The following is a 20,566-nucleotide window of genomic DNA, read 5'->3' as shown; positions in this document are numbered from 1 at the left end:
AGCGTCGGCAACGGCGACGTCGACGGCGTCGCATGCAAGTGCATTTTGTATCTTAAAGATACGCAAAACATGCGTTCATTTATCAACGTTCGCGAAGAGCGAAAACGATTCTGAATTTATGGCGCGTGGGCGAGACGAGCTTCCTGCATGCGCACATCCCTCAGATACAAGTTCTATACACACATGTGTGTGTAGATACATCCAACAGCAGACTCAGTCTCGACAGATGTATTTGTGTCTGCAACTTGGCTTGATGTTTTTTTTTTTCGGCTGCAGCATAAGCAAAACTTTTCAACATTTGGCTGCTGCTCTCTTTGCATTCTAATTAATAGTTGTTGCTGCTGTTGCAGTTGTTGTTGTTGTCATTGTTGTTGTTGTTGCATGCAAATCATGCATAAATTTACAAAGTTGTCGTTGTCGTCACCATCGATAAGCGAGCGGAGGCAAAAGGTTCTGTTTTGGATCTGTTTTTCTGTTGCTTCCACACGCAACGCACGCATATCAAATGCCATCTATCTGACTATGAAGTATTGTATCTCTCAGTACGTTTTACTGCCCAGCAGATGCCCCCCCCTCTCTCTGTCTCTCTCTAGAGCACTTCGGCTGTGCTTCGGCACGACGCTCGTCGTTTGTCGTCGCTTCGTTCGTTCGCTGTCGGAAATAATTTCAACTTTTGGTCGTTGAACTCTTTTTGATTTATTTTTTTTCTTCTCGTTTTTTGTTGCTGCTGCTGTTGTTGTTGTTGTTTTTGTTTCACGTCGGTCACAAAACATGAAAACATTTTCTTCTTATTTTTTTTATTATATGTTCGTATGTGTGTGTGTGTTTGTTTCAATCTTTGCGCTGCATTAAATTTTATTGCGCATCTTTAGGCAGCCAAATTGTTGCTTTTATGTTTTTACAATGCATTTTGCGGACTGAGTTTTTGTTGTTCTCACTGAATTAATTAATTATTTAAATGCCCGAAACACGTTTTCTAGCTTTGCCAATTGCCAAAATGTTGCTATTTTGCATAAATAACTGGTATATATTTTACTATTCGACAAACTGTTGCTTCCCACAACTTGAATGTCAATTTTTAATGATTATTTATTTATCAAAGTTAAGTACAATCTACGTAGAGGCGCCATGCAAATTGATTATTGTTTATTATTATTTTATTAGTCACAAGTAATAGATTAACTTTTGCGTAAGTTAACCGTGAGTATTGATTTAATTTAGTTTAGAAGTTCTGTTCTATTTTTTATATGTGGGAATAGAAATAAAGAGATTGTTTTGTAGGTGATAAGATATAAAATTTTTTTGAGCATAGTAAAATTAGAAGTTAAGTTGGAAAATTAACAAATAAGAAAGAGTGTTTTCGATTGTGAGATACCATTTCGAATAAAAGCAAAATAGTCCGATATTATTTAAAAAAAAAAAAAAACTATACATATTTCATAAAGCGCAAAAATACTAAAATAAACCAAATTATATATAAAGTATTTTTATAGTAGTAGTACTGCAGTCAAAGTAAACCATGCAAAATATACCAGATAGATACTAAGATACGTAGTCAGTATGCCTTTTTCCCTATACAAAAAGAGTATACAAAAAGAATCTTAATTAAGAAAGCTACAGTGAAGTGTGCTTGACTGTGGAATACACGCGATTAATTTTCAATATAAGGAAAACAGTGCCATTATTATTAAAATATACCAAAATAATACTTCAAATACACTGAATGATATATTTAGTAATAATATTTAGTGTAACATTTAAAATATACCAAAATAATATACCGAAAAATACTACATATACACTTAAGAATATATTTAGTATAACAATATACTATAACATTTAAAATATACCATAAAGTACAGAGTATGCCAGATTGTATATAGAAAAATACTATAAGTAGACTGAATGATATATTTAGTATATCAATATACTATAACATTTAAAATATTCCAAAATAATATACCGAAAAATACTAAAAATACACTTAAGAATATATTTAATATAACAATATACTATAACATTTCAAATATACCATAAAGAACAAAGTACGCCAGATTGTCAGAATGTTTGTTGCTTATCTAGGATAAATATTCTATATGGCGACTCCTTCTCCTTTTTCTTAAGACACAAACTTATAATACCCTACTACTCTATGGCTAGTGGGTGTAAAAATAATTAAACTGAAATATATTTGTGAATTAAACATGAACAAATGTTGCACAGATATTAAATTGCAACTATATAAATTAGCATTAAGTGAAGCTAATAATAAACGTATGTTTTGCCTTTTGCAGATGCAGTCAAATAAATCTTATAGATTTAATTGCATTGGTTAAGCTTAATTTCGGCATGTTTTTGTGCGCAAAATAAACCTGTTGACGATACGTTTTGACTTGAAGTTAAAAACTCATTGCGACCTCAATTGTTGGTTTTTGCTGCGTGGCCTTCGCACGTTGCAGTTGCCAAGAACTTCACTAGCATACATACCTAGAGTCATTAAAATTTAATTTTTTCTTATACAAAAACATTAACAAAAAACGAAAAAAGACAAAATACAATTTTTGCCATTCGTCGTTTGTCGTTTGTCGTTCGTCTTTCGTCTTTTGCCAGTCGCAACATCACAAGTCGCCGTACAAAACATTTAACTTTAATTATCGTCCATTAAAATACAACAACAATAACAACAACAACAATGAGAATAACAACTACAAATACAACGACAACTTCAACTGCAGTTTGTTGTATGTAGTCATCATCTTTTTTTTTCTTGTTTCGTTTTGTTTTGTTTTGTTTTTGTCTCTTGTTTTTTATGTTTTTGTTTATTTTCCATACGCTGCGGCGATAATCAACGGGTCGCTATTGACTTGGTACGCTTTGTACAGGTTTTTCCACATTTTCCTTCATGCCACAAGACCCCAGAGTGTGCGACCCGACCCCCACCTTACCTTACTTACCACTCACTCCAAGTGCGACCCACTGCTCCAATGGCGCGAGCGCCTTTTGCAGTTTTCCCAGTTGTGGCAAAAGTTTGTTTTGTTGTTGCTCTTGTTGTTGTTGTTGCTGTTGTAGTTTGTTACTCTTTTTGCACAGTCATGCCAGCACGCCTCAATTGTCGACACTCACAGACACATCTGCAGATACAGATACAACAGATGCTGATGCAGATGCAGATACACTCACACTCGGATACAATGAGATATTGTGTAATCGCCCACGTTGATTTATCTCGTTTAAGTGACTCCAAACGACGCGACGATGACGTTGAAAGTGTAATGTAATAACTCGCAATTGCAATTGCAATTGCAAATGCTATTCCAATTGCTTTTGCTATTGCTATTGCAATCGCATTTCCAATTGCTTGTTATACCCTGTAACGCAAACACTTGTCGCACGCTAACGGTTTTTTGTTCGCAGAGAAAGTAAGCTATAAACTTGGCATTAAGGAAGCACTCGTCACACAATTAGTCAGAATAATATTCATAAAGCTGCATTTTATTTGCTTTGTAATGCAAGCGTTTTCATACCCTTTAGTTACTCAGGAAAAGATGCGAGTTTAACTCAAATATACTGGAAATTGTTAAGTTTAGTATTAAAATTTAATACTATATACTATACTATTTAATACTATATTTAATACATAGGGTAGAAGGGTATTATAACTTTGTGCTGGCAGAAAATTTATGTAGCAGGTAGAAGGAGGCATCTCCGACCCTATAAAGTATATATATTCTTGATCAGCGTCAACAGCCGAGACGATCCATGTCCGTCTGTCCGTCTGTGTGTCTGTCTGTCTGTCCGTCCGTCCGTATGAACACCTATATCTCAGAGACTATTAGAGATAGATCTATAGTTTTTTTCGACAGCATTTGTTATGTTTGCACGCAGATCAAGTTTGTTTCAAATTTTTGCCACACCCATAAAGAAATACTTTTGTATGGGCAAAAACGCCTACTTACTAGGGGTCTTAGTTGCATTGGCTGACAATCTGGTATATTGTGCCGTCTATGGTATATTTTGAATGATCTACTATATCGATATACCGAATATACTATTTGGTATGTTTTTAGTATTTCTGTAGCATTTTTGGTATATTTTGAGAATAATACCGCATAATATTGCTTTTATTCAAAATGGGTAGCGGGTATCTCAGAGTCGAGCACACTCGACTGCAGCTTTCTTACTCGCTTTAATCGCATATATTCAAACTTCTTATATTTGGTATTTATGTTAAGGCTGAAAAATACTTCGAATTCTTTAATTCAGTATGAAAATGTATAAATAAACGACTAATTTTTTTTTGGTAATTTCAATTTGTTTTATTTTTATTAAATATTATATTATTAACTAACATTTATCATATTTAGCTGCACTTATTAGTTAAATAATACTTACGAAATGCTTTTCAACGAATCGCAAAGATTTTTATCCATGTTCTCGGTCCACATGAAGAATGATTCTCAACTGCTCTGCTAACTGAACCATGGGAATAATAACTAAGAAGAATATGACATGAAAATCATTCAATTAAGAACCTAATAGCAAGAATAAAATTGTAAATTAAGTCTCGATTGCTTTGAAAATTTTGTAGCTTAAATCAAGTATTTGATACTTAAACAGAATTAGTTTAACAACTTAAAAATAAAAAATCAAGAGTTCATTTATTTCACATAGACTACATAATTTAGTTTTCATAGGGTATCAACTGTTTCGTTTATTTTCAACTTTTATAGGGTAGCTTTTAGTCGGACCGAGCGTCACTTTATTTAAACTTTAGTTACTGTTTTGTTGGGACTTCTGCTTGGAACTGCAGCTACTCGTGTCGTATATTTAGTCGTGCCGCATTCTGCTGCCTCTTGATGTTATTTGCAATTTTTTGGCATTGCATTTGGCATTGTTTTCATAGCAGTTGCATTGTTTGGCATATCCCCAACTTGACTACAACTTGTTGTTGTTGTTATTTTTCGATTCGAATTTTTTGTTAAAGCTTTTGTTGCTAACATCTGCAGCTGCAACACAAAGTTGTAAACTTTAAGTTCAAAGCAAAGTTTGATGGAGCTTAGATGCGAGTATTTGTGGTCATGATCAAGAGTTACAAACTTATTTTGTGCATTGTTAATAACATTGGCAAAAGGTCGTAAAATCGTTCTAATTGAAAAGAGCATACATGAAAGTTTAATATTTGATTGTTAACATCATTATTGCCATAGAAATATTCAAGACCGACAAAAATACTTAAATGTCCCAAAATGTATACTCGGTATTTCAATATACCAATAAATTCAAAATATACCATAAAATACTAAGCACATTTGATTGACAACCAAAGCAATAAATACACATATTAATAATGCATATAAGTTTAAGTTTATTGTTAACATCATTATCATAGAAATATTCAAAACTTGTATACCGACAAAAATACTTAAATATACCAAAAGGTATACTTGGTATTACAAAATACCAATAAATTCAAAATATACTATAATATTCTAAGCATATTTTTTTAACAACCAAAGCAGTAAATAAACATAGTAATCAATTAAGCAGCATATAAAATTATTTATTCGGTTTTTGTTTAATCCATTTCGGAAATATAAAAATACTGTCATAATACTATTTACCATATATATACTGTATGTTACTATATGTTGCAAAATGAATTTTAAATGATCCAAACTCCATATTTTCATATTCCGTTGTCTATTTTAATGAAATAATATTATATTATATATTGGAACATTGTTATAATAAATACTGTATCTAATTTACAGTGTCTAAATACAAGTGTTTGAGTTGATAATGAAATGCTGGATCTTGCAGTAGGTTTAAATTCTTTAAAGATACAATCAAACCGTCTAATATCTAAATTAGTTCCACGAAGCGTTGCCAGCTAATAAGCCACCTAGATAATCCCAACCTTAGGCAAGTCTCTAATCTCCCTTTCTCTCTTTCTCTTTCTCTTTGTATGCTTCCTCTTTCTCCCTTGCTTATTCTGCTCCACTTTACAAATAGACGCCCTCGGCATAGCGCATATTTTGCAGCTGATTGGCCTGTGGGCAGCTTTAAGCGGACTGCATTGTTGCCACGCCCACAGCGTTGTGTTGAAAGCGATTACACTCGATTACCAAAATGAATATGTTGAGTGGCCAACTAATTTGCTGCAACTACAGGCACTAGAACGGCAACAACCACAGTCACAACAACAACAGCAACAACAACAACAACTAAGTAGAACAACCAGCTAAGTAGCCAAAATGCAAACGCCTCGTGAAGTCAGGCGCAAGTTTTGTGCTCTGTTTTGTCTGTTTCCTTTTGCACACACAGCGTTCCACACCTCCTCCTCTGCTATCCCCTCTCCCTACTCCAACAGATGGCAACGCGTTGGCTGTCTGCCACGCCCCCACCGCCCGCACACTAGACCACATGCAGTCATGGCCACATCCACAGAGCCACCAAACTTGGCTCTGTTAAAAATGAAGATACTCTATGCAAGGGTTAGAAGAGTTCCTAATTCGAAGAAGATATAATAAATATACTCTGCTCTGCCGATAAGTGCAATGTTAATGATGCAATTATGTGCAATGTGCAATGCAATTAAAATTATATTATGTTTATGAAGCAAGTTCTTTATTATTTCCCATGTTGAGTAAGATATTATATATTTAATATATACAGTCGATAGGTGCAACATCATAATGAACAAAAATTATGCACTTATGGGAAAATTAAATAAAAGAACATTATATTTATGAGAGATGCTCTGCCTTTAATCTCTTTTCGAAAAGAATAATGAAGCACAATATAATATTAATAGGCATAAAGTTATTACATACGTTGCTATTAAGTGCAGTATGAAATTCAATTAATTAATTAATTATATTATATTTGCTTTGAGTCAATAAACGTTGCTTTTCATTTGTGCCTCAAAAATTGTGCAAAAATCAAAAATATTCAGTTAAATGCAATGCGTTTAAGTTAAAAGGTTTCAAGCAAATAAACTTTATTTTGCGATTCGCATACAATTTCATTCAATTCTTTTGGTAATGAATAGTTTCACTAAAAAAGCGTGTAATCGCAGTTATATGGATTTAATAAATATTATTTATAAAGTGAGCTTTTTCATTTGATATCATATGGGCAATACTTTGAGTGTTAAATCGTATGTAAGAAATTATTTAAATTTGAATTAACTTAAAAATGTTTTATAGTACTTTATGTTACTTTTTTAACTTTCTAATTATGTTTAAAGCAATAACTAAACATCTGAAGATAGATAAATTGTCTAGGACTCTCAATAACATTAAAATTATTAATGTTTTTTTATATTAGCAATACAAATATTTTATAATTTTGTAAGTCAGTAAAAGTATCTTATAACAGTGTATCAAAATCTCGATCTGCCTTTAAAATGATTCTCGTTTGGCTCTTTATTTTATTCCCATTTTCATTTTCATATGATTTTCTTTTTCATTGTAGACTTTTTTATGGTCCACAGTTGTTGTTGTGGTTGTTGTTGCTGCAGAGTGCCTCATTTTGTGGCAACTCCGCCTTTAAAGCTGTGTGTAGTTCGCCTCCTGCTGTCAGCCCTTTTGCATTGGCTCTAGCTTTGGTTTTATTTCCACTTGTTTAACTGCGCTGCATTCTATATACATACATATATATAAATATTCCTTTATTATTATTATTATTAACAAAAGTACAACAACAGCAGCAGCATCGCAGTCAGCTGCTGTGGCTTTTGTATCTGTATCTGTATCTGTGTCTGCGTCTGTGTATCTGTGTGTGAAAAGCAGTTTAAACACGAAATTAGAGCCTCTTCTGGCAAACTGCAACTCATCTGTTGGGTCCCCTGCGAGTCTCCTCTCCCCTCTCCCCTCTAGACCCCCCTCCACTGGTTCTCCTCAGGCCCTCGAGCAGCACATTAAGTCGTAATAAATGCTGCTTTGCCTCTGTTTTGTACATTGACCTCAAAAACAGCCGCACAACCAAACTGCCTCGCCTCTCCTCTCCTCTGCGTCTGCTGTTGCATGCCACGCCTCTTGTTGTACCGTTTGCCCGTTGTTGTATCTGCTGTTGTTTGTTGTTCTTGATGTTGTTGTTGCTGTTGTTGTTGCTTTTGCTTTTCGTGCACATTTTACTAAATAGCTTCTATTTACGTTCCATGGAAAATGCATTCGCAATTGTAAAGTGCAGAAATTTGTTTTTGTTTTCTTACTTTGTCTCCTCTGGCTGCAACAAAGTGCAAACAATGCTCGTTGCCACAGCGGAATGAGAGAGTGGATGGAGTTTTACAGGGGGACAGGGGGGGCAAGGGAAAAACGTGCGCGACTTTTGGGGCCATAAATCAAAGAAGCAGCCAACACTCACAACACAACACAACACAACTCTGCGTCGTGCCACAGATTTATGCAAAAGTTCTTTTTTTCACTGTTTTTATTTTTGTTTTATTTACGTTATTTGTTTTTTGGCGAATTTGATTTCGAGTGGAAACAATCCCCAGCTATTTATCGAGTCCAACTCCATAGAATCTGAGTTCCACGAAAAAAGCGCCGAAGCATCAACTTACAAGTACTTAGGAAAACACGTGTCCCAACTTTTTGTGCCAGTTGTAATAAGTCACAGCTTATGTTAAGCGACTAGCTAATGAACTTTAACATAAAATTTAAAGCGAACGAGGATTTCATTTATCACAGTTTAGATGCGTTTAAAGATTTCATATTCATTCAAAATACAAAAGTCATATTTATAAACACAATTTAATAATAAAATTGTAATTTCATTCTCTCATTCATGAAACGAATTTAAAAGTTTTTTATAATAGAATATCATTGTCAAATAAATTTCTTCGTTAAATCATAATTTCTGTTTAAATTGCAGTTAATAAAGAATGATAATAATCTCATCGACTTTAAGATTTCATATTCATTCAAAATACAAAACTCATATTCATTTAAAAGTATCTCAAAATAAAATTGTAATTTCATTCTCTCATTTATGAATCGAATTTAAAAGTTTTTTATAATAGAATATCATTGTCAAATAAATTCCTTCGTTAAATCATAATTTCTGTTTGAATTGCAGTTAATAACCTCATCGACATTATTTTTCATCTCAATTGCTGGTTTAATTAATCGTTTTATAATCGAATAGTTCTCTCTTTAAATGGACTGTTTTACAATTTACTCAGTTAAATACGAAGACATCGTTAAATGGCTCTGTGGTCCGTTGTTGGCCAATTGGTTTAATACAATCTAATTAGGGCCACGAAATGCCACTCAAAGTGTTGCACATATAACATCAAATGAAAAAGCTCACGTTGTAAATGGGATTAACTTAAAAAAAAGAGAAGAAAGAAGCAACAGCGAGAGAAGAGAAATGTGAGAAGATAAAAGGTTTTTTTTGCACTTTAAGCGAAATATGTCACAGGAATGTTTAAGACATTTGTACTGGAATTTAAGGCAGCTAGAAGTGGAACGAAAAGTGAATGAAGTAATAAGATAGAAAATAAAAAAGAATAATATAAATGGCAATATAAAAAATATACATTACATTCTAATTTTAATATATTTTTTGTTGAAGAACTGACACTAGATTATCTTTCATGTTTTGCATTTTGAATTTCTCAAGGCTTAAAAGCGCAAGTCAAAAATAAACAATATTTTCTTAAGTGTGACCAAATTATATGAAATTAGAAATACTTAACATGTTATTTTTGTATGTTAATTAGTGGTTAAAATAATATTTTTCAGACATGGAATGAATTTACTGAATTGAAAATATGAATATGAAAAATTAGCTAATAATCTTTAATGCTTTATACTTTCTACTGTGATTGATATTATCTACAACTCTATCTATCAAACTCTTTTAAATAAAAGTTTAAATAAAATTAACAAAAACAAAAAAGTAAATACATCATCCCAATTCAATTTTTAATACATTGTGGGAAAATGAAAGTATACAAAATCTTTACCATTCCGTATTAAATAAACATAACATTAAAAGTATGGTGCTCCTTTTGATATAGTAATAGTATAATTTGAGATGCTTTATTGTGAATCCCCATAAAGATATAAAATACATGTAGTAGGAGTATCGAACTCTACATTCTGTCACAGATTATAACTGTGATTTAAGCTCTTGATTGCTGGCAATTTGCCAATATTTAGACGCATAATTTATGCACCGCTGCGATTTATGCAAATTGCAAATTGCCAACCAAATGCTCATCAAAAAGTGCCTGGTCGAAAACCTAATGGCATTCTAATGTTGGCCACCAAAATCAAAATCGTATTAGCCAACTTATGTAGTATGCATGCTCCCGCTGTGCTCCTTCTTCGCCCCTCCCCCCTTCCCTGTTCACCCCTTCTCGATGTATGCTGGTTGAATGTTTTGCTTTTGGCTTTGCCATATGGAAACAGCAGCAACATCAACAGCAAATGCTGGAAATTTTCATTAATTATAACGTCAGTTCGCGAGCCTCGCATTGCATTTTCGCCTGGCAGACAGTTGTCCCCGCCTCGTCGCCTCTTTGCTCGTTCGTCGTGTTGTGCAGCTGAAACAACAACATGGCAGCGGTAAAGCCAACACAGCTCCCCTCCCTCCCTGCTCACTCCTCCCTTGGCTATGGCTACGCTATGTGGCCAGACATGCGTCCCGGGCAAGTGACGGCCGTTGCCAGGCTCTCATTTGCGATACCCTGGAAACCACAATACCAAAAGGGAGTGTGTGCATTAGTCACTGTTTTTCATCAATATATTTCCTTATTGACAAGCTAAATAAAAAATGAAATGAAATGATTTTAAATCGATTCTTCATCTTCGATTCTTCTTTTTATTATTATTTTTTCATATTACAGGGTATACGCTAGTGTGTCATTTAACATGACTCCAATCTTTACTCGCTATTTCTTTTTTTTTTTATTTTTGTGTGTGTGAGCGAAAATTAGTCATTAACTTTTTAAGCATCGACTGGACAAACATGGCGTATGAGTGATGTGCATGACGGTCGCACTCTATTCCCCCTGCCCCTGCTCGTCTGATATCGTGTATGTGTGTGTGCTGTGGCGATAAGCTCGACAGCCAAACTCGAATGTCGCGGGCATGTGGCAATTATGTTTGCAGCTATGTCAAGTGGATCTGAAGTTGCAACCGAACCGATTCGATTGCTGCAGTTGGCTGCAATTGCAAATGCGTTAGATTGTTGCGTTGCGTTGTGCTCGGGGCTATCATTAAGTTTATTACATGTAAATGAGCCTAGCTAGCAGGTAGACCTTCCACTCTGTGAGCGGCGCCATTCTAAAATTTCGCAAACCAACAAAAGCAACATGCTTGCAACAATTGCAACCATCTATTTGGGGGTAAATCAAAGAGTATTCAAATAACTTTTGGAACAAAAGCTATTCACAAAGTGTTATTAACATTATATTGAATAATTTACAAGCTAATTTAACTGTATACATTGCATGAACCGATAAATATATAGTTCTATGAAACAAAACAACTTACAGTGCAGAAAAGAAAATATGTTAAAGAAACATTAATTCATTTTCTATTCCAAATTTTGTGAAACGTTGTGAATTTAATGCCACTTCTACACTGAGAGAAACACAGAGTTTTAATCAAGAATTTGCGGTGGCAAATATTCAAAGTGGCTAAAAATTGTTGATACAAGTATGAAACTGTATATTAATAAAAAGTTCTTCATATCTTAGAGCTCGAATAATTTTAAGATCAATTCCGAATAGCTTTGAAGAATTTCATATTTTTTAATTAAAAGCTTTTATGCTGAAATTAGAAAGTAACTCGCTTAAATTAGACATTTACAAAACTCTGAATTTAACCATTATTTTTTAATTGACTATTTTAGAATGTTTTAAATACAATACACATGTTATTACATTTTTAGCTTTACATATTACTACCGTAAAGAAATAACATTTAAGAATGAATTATTCTTGATTTATTTTTATTGTATAAAAGGAATTAAACTGTTTTTTTTTTCTGAGTATAGGTACCTAAAAGTATATTAACCAACTTCAACTGCGAGCCCACTTTAGAACTCATGCTCATGTTTTTAATATAATTCACATTTTATTACATTTGTAGCTTAACATATTACTTCCGTAAAGAAATGAAATTTAAGCATGAATTATTCTTGACTTACTTTTATTTTATGGAACGAATTGTACTGTTTTTTTTTCTGAGTGTAGGCACCTAAAAGTATATTAACCAACTTCAACTGCTAACCTACTTGAGAACTCATGCAGTTTCATCGTTTGCCATTTCCCATCATCATCGTTTCCAATTTTTGTTGCTGCTTTTCAACTTTTTGTTTCCGTTTGTTGTTCATTTCTAATTCTATTTCGATTTTTTGCTAGCGGCCGTTGTTACCCAATTTTTTCCGACCGTTTCGCAAAAGGCGACTTGACATTGACCTTGACGTGCTCTACTTTATCGCTCAACCGAGGCAAAAATACATATAGAGTGCTTAGCTTTTGAAATCAAAAGTGTAACTGAAGAGCTAAATCGAATTGCAAAAGCAAAAGTCAAAGTAAAGGAGAAAAGTACAAATCACACAGTTAATTTGAGAGCAATCAAAGTGACAGCAAAGAACGCACTCGAAATACTCTTTAGGTGAAACATTAATTTAATATTTTTACAGATATAAAAGTACGAAAAAATTTAGCAAGAAACACATTGAAAAAAGCACTGAGAAAAGCAACTGCAGAGTTGAAGAAAAAGCAATGAAGACAATAAAAAATTCAGTTAACAAAGGTTGTCAGAGGTGGCCAAAGGCACTGAGAGGGGTGTGACGTAAGGGCTAAATAGACCAACAAACCATTATAATCGGCTTAAAAAGCTTCAGTTTGACATTTGCCTCAAAATTTAATTGAATTGTCATTTGAAATTGACATCGATTCCATTGTTGTTGCTATTGTTGGTGTTGCTGTCACCCTTCGAAGCATTGTTGTTACTGCTATTATTATTGTTGTTGTTGTGTGCGTGTGTGATTTGTGTTTGTCCATTGATTAGATATAAATGTTGTTTAGTTTAGCGACCGAAGCGACCAACAAAACCGTTTCAAATTTATTGTATTTGCGCGTGAAATTAGTTTGCGGTTTGTGGATGCGGTCGAAGCCGCAAGGGATTCCTAAAATTATAATTTAGTACATGCAATAATTAAATTGTCTGCAAACACGAAATTTACAAAAAAATATCTAAACATATTTATGTGTATTTGAAGAAAATGAACTAATAAATTATTTTGCAAAAAAAATTCTATTGCTTCCCAGCAATTATTTTTGCCAGAGTCTCTGGTCAGCTTAATGACTAATAATTCTACATTTCCAATGCGTTTTTTTCAGTTATTAGTCATTATTCTAATCTGTGCCACGCCCACTCGAACGGAAAAAAAAGTATCTGGTTTTAATATTCGCACATAATCAATGTGCTCGACCTTTTTTCACACGCTTCGCGATTGCTTTGTCATAAAACACAGCAATTTGTTCGAGTAGTGGCAACAGAAGAATCTAACAGTAGCATAATTACTATAATATGCTAGACGATTTGAATACAATTTCAATGCACAGTGGTGAGTGAATACAAAAAAAGGACGAAGTCGAGTGTGCTCGATTGTGAGATACCCGCTATCTATTTAAACAAAAAATAAAAACATATTTTTAAAATATATCAACTTTATATACCGAGATATCCGCTATCTATTTAAACAAAACAAAAAACATTTTTTAAAAATATATCAAAATAATATACCGAGGGCTATATTCAGAATATACCATAGGGTACACAAAATTCCAGTTTGTGAGCCAAAGTCACAAAGACTTGATTATAGTACTTCTACAATTTTTAGCTGATCGCAACTAAAATCAGGAATCATATATACTGCAGTTATTATTATACATATGTGCCAAAAGTCGTGAAAAATTACGTTTGCTATTTGTTTTTCTTTCATTTGCGGGGATGGATATACATATAGAGCTATATAGCTCTATCTCATAGAGTCTCTAATTACAATATCGCCATATACTTTATGGGGTCGGAGATCACTCCTTCTGCCTGTCACATACATTTTCTGCAGACACTTTCAAAAACCCTTCTACTCTACTGGTATAAAAATGCAATAGAATTGAAATGTCTTTAATCATTATAAACAGTGTAAAATATAAAGGAAATTCTCTAAATGATTTGTCGCGTGTGACAGTCTTTACATTGAAAAAACATAAACTGAAACAAAGTTTAAAAGTAAAAAAAGGTTATTCTTAGATTAGTACTTAAATTAGAGCTAAGATTGGTTTTGGAATTTATTTTTTCTGTTTTAAGATAATTGCAAAAATGAACAAATTCGTACGCAAATCAAAAAATAAAACAGAACAAGTTCCTAAAATCAATCTTAGCTCTAAATATAATGATAATCCCAAGCTTTAAGAATAACCTTCACTTATTTTTAAATTGGTTTTAGTAAAGACTGTCGCACGCGATAAATTCCGTCAGTTTCATTTTTAACTTTAAAAATAACTTTGTCTTTAATCATTTTTCTTGCACCACTGTGCGTCGCTTATATATTAATTTACTTGAATACATACATTTTTTCTGTATTAAACGAGTCTTTCATTGATTGAGTAATTGACAACGACAACGATGTTTGCTTGCGATTACGCTTTATCATTTTTATATTTCATGTTTCTCACTTCTTTACGTTTTTTTTTCATTGAAATGTTACTTAATTCATGGTTTTTTTTTGCGTTATTGTGAAGTACAGACACTTGGCAGTCCCGCTGTCTATTGCCCACTTAAACCCAATAGAGTTCTTGAGCTGTGGGGCGCTTTAATTGCTTGGCATCGAAATGTAATTATCGTTGAGCCATGCGCCAAAAGTCGAGTCAAAGCAGCCAGCCAAGTTTTGTGAATGCGATGGATGGCAGTAAACAAGTCAATCAGACAGACAGACAGTCAGACTACTAGTAGTACTTAGAGGCAGACAGTCAACGAATCGATGACTAGTCAACCTGGTATAAAGCTCTCGAAACATTTGTAAATTAGCGTAACAAAATTGCTAATTAGCTTTGAACTTGAATCGTTCTTAGCAAGTAGTTTTAAATGATTGCAAAGATTCGCAATTTTCCAACAAATATTTTGAAAAGTTTTAAGTAATCGGGATGAGTTTATTTAAAATGGTTGCAACTTTAATATCGTAGATATATTTCTTATATTAGCGCCTCCCTAAGATTAACAGATTGTTTTTAATGTGTATTGATAAAATTTGTTTGTTAAAATTCTAAGAACTTACAATAAATCATATTTGGACTGTGATAATTAAAATACGATTTTTATGAACTTTTTGAAAATAAATTAAGAATTTGGTAACATAATATTGGTCATCAGGATTGCGCTACATATCTGAAATAATTGCACTTTAAATTATTCTTGAAGAAACATTTTTAAGTTTCTCTAGCAAATATGTTAAGACGATTTTGTTTATCTAAAATGTGTTTAATTGAGTTCAAACTTAAATTGTCAACATAGAAATATATATATTGGCACATCTTTAATATTGATTATCCAATGTATAAACTATTTTATTTCATATTGAATATTTGTTTACGATCGTATACAAATTTTCGAAATTATTTAAGAAATATTTTTAGATGGTATATATAAATATATTTACTTTGTTTTTTTATGGCATATTTTGAATGTAGTATTATTCGGTACATTTTTAGTAATTTTGGGGCAGGTTAATTTGGTAATTCTTAGGAAAAATATCGCACTGTTTCACTTTTAATAATGGGTAGCGGATATCGAGCACACTCGACTGTAGCTTTTCCCAATTAAACTTAAATGTTTTTTTTAGCAAGAAGTTTTATATTGTTACAAAGTTTGGCAAATTTTCCAGCAAACATTTTTGTTGCTTTCTGTTTCTTTACTTAAAATGATGCCTTATTCAAATTACACAAATTTCCTTTAAAAATTGTATACTACGTTCCTTATTTTTGTTCTTTCTTTCGCTAAATTAATCTCTTAAATAGATAAGATGAAATTTCACTCTACTCTTGTATTCTTTTCTTTAAACATTCACACGTCAATATCCCTTCACATTTTCAAATAAAGTGTTCCAATTATTAAAATTAATTAATTAACTATATAAAACATATTTACGTGCGCAGCTATGAAACTCATTAGCTAATGTATACAAAGAATTTTTTTATCATTCCGATTGAACTTAGCATTCTTAGCAAGTAATTTTTTATAATATTAATTTTCAATTTCAATTGCTTTGAATTGGTAAACTTAAACAAAATAGAAATATATATATAGATACACAATTCATTTGCTAATGTATAAAACTTTTTTTTTTTAAATTTCCGTTCATTAAGTTTTAGTTGAATGCGTATAATTTAGGTAACTTAATGCATGACCTGTTACTTTGAGCATTTATTGGAGTGATTAGCATAATAGTTTTAATAAAATTCTACAGACAAGCAGTCAACAATTCAGGCATACAGATATATAGATATACAGATATAACATATATGTATATATACACAGTCGTTCTTTATGCAAATAGCCGCAAACATTTTGCTCAATTATGCAAAAATATCAAATTTGAAATACGAGTAATTACGCGGCCTGCGGCTGCCACCAAACAAACACACCATATTTAATTGTATTTAAAATGATTTATAATATGATTGATAAACATTTATACATACATAAATGCATGTGTGTGTTTGTGGTTGATTGCAGTAAATTGTGGAGTATAAAACTGATTAGAAAATAGTCATGCAATATATCATATAATTTATTTATTCGTTTCGATATCTCTAAGAAAATACTTAAACTGTATATTTCACAGCTCTCATTAATCTACTCTGCAATTGTTTTTAATTCACATAATATTAATAAATATTTTGATTTTGACTGCAGGGTATTCACTTCACTTCATGCATTTCCTCATCATTTATTTAATTTATAGTTTAATTTAGCAAAAAATATCCATCTGAAATATGCATGTATATGGCAGAAATATTTTTGAACAATTACAAATTTGCATTTGCTGCTGGCTGCCACAGCTTAAAGTGCATTTTAATTAAATTTTCATGTTTAGTTCATTAGCAATTCAATTTGCCTGTTGCGAGCAAAAAACAGAAACAGCAAAACAACAACAACAATCGAAAGAGCCATAAAAAAAGGGTTGCATAATGGCAGCGAGGCGTGGAAATCGCAGTGCAAAAAAAAAAGAAGTAAAAAAAAAAACAAACAAACAATAAAACTGCTGAACATTAAAAGTTTGCAATAATAATTGCAATCAAATAATTGTTGGAGCATTCTCTTGGTTTTGTTTTTGCCGATGATTACTGATTAGTTAACATTAATTCTTATAGTAGCAAGGGCAGTAAACAACTATTAAAGAAAATCAACATCTAAAGTCGAATGCTGTACGTGAATATTTTTAATCAATAAGAAACAGACTATGAATACTTATATTAACAAATTTTAATAATATTAAAAAATTTTAATATTTTATTTTTTGTTTTCTATATATTGTTTTGTAGATTCTATATTTTATTTACATTTTTTACAAAAATAAAATATATATTATACAAATATAAAATATCAGAAAAGTGGCAACTGATTAAAGCCTTAAGAACACTTAAGACTTTAAAAAGTATATCTTAGCATTAATTATTATAAATTATTAAAAATTAAAAATAATTAAGGATCAAATCAGAAAACAATATACCAAAAATACTAAAATATACCGAAGGTAATATTTCATATATTAACATACTACGACATTGAAAATATACCATAACAAATCAGAAAACAATATACCAAAAATACTAAAATATACCGAAGGCAATATTTCATATATCAACATACTACGACATTGAAAATATACCATAGTGTACAAAATATACCAGAATGTCAGCAAAAGCAACTAAAATCCGATTCTAATACTCTACGGATAGCGGAAATATAAATAATTATTCTAACATACTTGTATTTGTAATTAAATACTTCAACATGATTTTCAGCTTAACTTAATTTAAATTTTATTCATATGAAATATATTAAAGTCAAAATCAATTTGTGAAAAACATTCATTATATTGAAGTGTATTTTTATATGATTGTATCTTAAAGTTAACTTAAATTAAGAAGATGGTATTTTAAATAAAACACCGCATTTTATCAATACTTGTTGCGTATATTCTTAAAGAACTTCAGACGCACACTCTCTAAACACTTTTGGCACTCAAGTGAGTTAAGCAAGTTAAATGCCAACAAAATTTGACGCTGCTCTTATCAACTATGCGATTTTTGGCACTTTTTTATGACGCTGTCGGTGGCAAAGCCATCAACCGAAACTGAACCCCAGAGAAACCGCCGGCGACTATCACGCTGAGCTCTTGTCCTTGCCAGTCCTGCCTTCAGCTTGTTGTTGTTTGTTATTCTCGTTCTCGTTCTCATTCTCATTCTCATTTCTCGTTGTCGTTGTGGCTGTGTTCTATACATTTTTGTCTCATTTTCATGGGCCATTTACGTAGACAAAGACGCGCGGCATGTTTATGTATCCGTAAGATACATTTTAGGTTGACGGTCCGCATCCGCGACGCTGTCTCCCGCTTCGTTTACTTCCCTCTTGTCCCATCTTGTCTGTCTCTTTGTCTCACTGCATTTGGCTATATACTCGTACACTTATATGTGTTCATATAGAAATACCGGTTCCCTGCAAAAGTTGCAAAACTTTTATTTATTTTTATTATTTTTCTGTGTGGCGTGTAAAAAAAACTTTGAAGTTTTGCTTTTGATATTTGCCTTGCGTGTTTTGTACGTTTTGTATTTTGTATTTTATTGCAAATGCCTTAAAATTTATCAAAATGCTTTACAACAACCGTGAGTCCAAGTCCAAGTAGAAGTCGAAGTTGAAGACCTGATGATGGACCTGTCTGATGCTGGGCCCAGAAAAGGACAAATGCCTTGTTGCTTTTTGGTCAGCACTAAGTAGCCGTTGCCATTTTTATTTAATTAAAGACACATTTCAAGGATTTAGTGCACTGAGGCATGATGGAATTTCCAGTGTTTTTCCCCCATTCAGTTTTCTTTATTACATTTTAAAAATGTTCTTTAAACGCTGTGTCGCTGCCTTGGGTTTCGTACTTTTGAGGCGTGACTCGGAACATAAGCGTAAATCAAACTATAAAAAAACAACCGACAACAAGTTCACCCATTTTCGTTATTCGCTTTTCGCCATTTGTCAGAGGTGTCAAGAGTTGTCAACGCCTTTCAACTTGGCCCCTCTCTAATGTGGGCTAGCTTTTCGATACTTTTTAATACTCTATTCCAAGAAATTTAGAATGTGTTCTAAACGGTTTTAAAATGAAGGAAAAGTATTTTATAAAACTATGTCTAAACTGAACTCAGAAGGTGATTTCTTAAGCTTGGATTCAAAGAAAGATTGTTTTTAAAGGAAAATAAAAAACAAGTGTAATTTAATAAAAGAATTGAAAAATACATATGTGAACATTGATTGTTTGAAAAAATTGTTTGTTTCATATTCAATTGCGTTCATTACTTACAGATTTTTAATATATTCTTAATATACTGACACTTCTCTACTTCAAACTCAAATTATATACATACACCTCTTCTTTAATATTATTTACTTTTGTCATTTATAAACGAAGAAAATAAAGTAAAGAATTTTTCTTACTTACAAAATATAAATATTTCGCATACTTTTGCGACAGCTCAATACTTATAATTAAACTATAAGTTAGGGTATAAACTATTCGGTATTGCAATTGATTTTTTCCCCAAATAGCATTTCTCTTTCTTTAACTACGCTCGTTAAATTTGACACACAAATGCCGCAAAGTTCAACGCGCCCAAGAAAGAAAAAACTGTCAAGCAAAGAAGAAAAAAACAAAAAATGAAATAATCAACAAATATTTATTTGTGTATTTAACTTTTACTCGCTTAATATTTGTTTATACGGCTTACTTATCAAATGTTTGCCAAGACATAAAACTAAAGCAAATACAGTCAGGCACAGTCAGTTACACACACAGGAAGCTCGACTGTAGACGACTATCCACGTTGCATAAGAGAGCCATGAGAGAGAAGGGTTCCACAATGGGATCCGGCGTCAAAATTCTTATCAATCCGTTCTGCACTGACTAGTCTGGTTGTATTTAGACTTTTATTTATAATTTCCCAGAACTTGTGTATGCACAGAATTGTGTGTTGTAATTGTGAGAATATACTCGCAGTTATATAGAACTGAGTTATCAATGATTGTTGTTGGGTAACAGATGACGCATTTGGCATTGAAGAATGAATGCAGCAATGGGATTGACAGTGAAAGACCTCAGCGACCTGATAACCCCATTTATATTTCTTAAATAACTTTTTAACTGGGAATTACCTCTGAGTTGATAACAGCAATAATAATAAAAAAAAATGGGAGTGTTATCACTTGAACTAGGTTCTTTTCAACATTATTGCACATTTTCGTCATTGAGAAACATTTGTAATGGAACTGAT

The 20,566-nt window shown here is 32.3% G+C and overlaps 1 protein-coding gene across 8 annotated transcripts in view; it reads left to right on the top strand.

Annotated features, from left to right (window-relative positions):
- LOC117567426 (uncharacterized) overlaps positions 1-20,566 on the top strand; it is a 172,213-nt gene that overhangs the window by 2,591 nt on the left and 149,056 nt on the right. The window lies entirely within an intron of this gene.

Source organism: Drosophila albomicans, chromosome 3, assembly GCF_009650485.2.
Source record: "Drosophila albomicans strain 15112-1751.03 chromosome 3, ASM965048v2, whole genome shotgun sequence".
In the NCBI taxonomy this organism is placed as follows: domain Eukaryota; kingdom Metazoa; phylum Arthropoda; class Insecta; order Diptera; family Drosophilidae; genus Drosophila; species Drosophila albomicans.
This window is presented reverse-complemented; position numbering and strand designations above follow the sequence as displayed.